General features: G+C 47.5%; 1 protein-coding gene across 5 annotated transcripts in view; it reads right to left on the reverse strand.

The window, feature by feature from the left end:
* Positions 1–653, reverse strand: part of SLC6A6 (solute carrier family 6 (neurotransmitter transporter), member 6) — an 85,233-nt gene that overhangs the window by 4,599 nt on the left and 79,981 nt on the right. The gene's annotated exons all lie outside the window — the stretch shown is intronic.

Consider the following 653-nt stretch of genomic DNA (forward strand, 5'->3'; position numbering starts at 1 on the left):
ATGGTTATCTTCTGAATGAAGCAATATTGCTGTAAAAGATTAGAAATAAAAAATCTAATTTTAGGCAATTAAAAGTCCTGTATGTTCTCATCATTTCTGAAAATATTTATCAAGTAAATCAATGGTCAACAAAATCCAACCTGGATATACCTTATTACAATCCAGAATGCTATGTAGAGAAGCACAGGCTCCACTTAACAGGTTAATTCAGCCCAAGCTGTGTTAGAATTGGGGCTAAAATAAACACTTCCCAAATATGTTAAAATATTCTAATATATTTAGGTGCCCACAAGGAAACTGCCCAGCCCAGGAGGGAGCCAGGGCCCCCGGACATCCTGGCTCCAGATTTTTAAGAGAATAACAATAAAAACAGCCCAGAACAAAACAGGGCCGTCCTGGAGCCAGCCCAAGCCCAAAGGTTAAGGGAAAGTCTAAGAAAAGGATTTCTTGGAAAGAGCCAGGGCCTGCAATCTCCAGGACTATTGGAGGAATTTCAGAGAGGATGGCGGCAGGATCCGGGGGGGTGGGTGGGGGAGTGGGGGGAGGAGACCCGCGGGGGCAGAGACCCCGGAGCCAGAGCTTCTGCGCGGTGCAGAGGGGGCTTCTTTCCGAGGGTCCGGCAGCAATCAGGGCCACCGGTCTGGGAAGGGGGA

The sequence above is a fragment of the Bison bison genome, unplaced genomic scaffold (genome assembly GCF_000754665.1).
Source record: "Bison bison bison isolate TAMUID 2011002044 unplaced genomic scaffold, Bison_UMD1.0 scf7180017864482, whole genome shotgun sequence".
Taxonomy (NCBI): domain Eukaryota; kingdom Metazoa; phylum Chordata; class Mammalia; order Artiodactyla; family Bovidae; genus Bison; species Bison bison.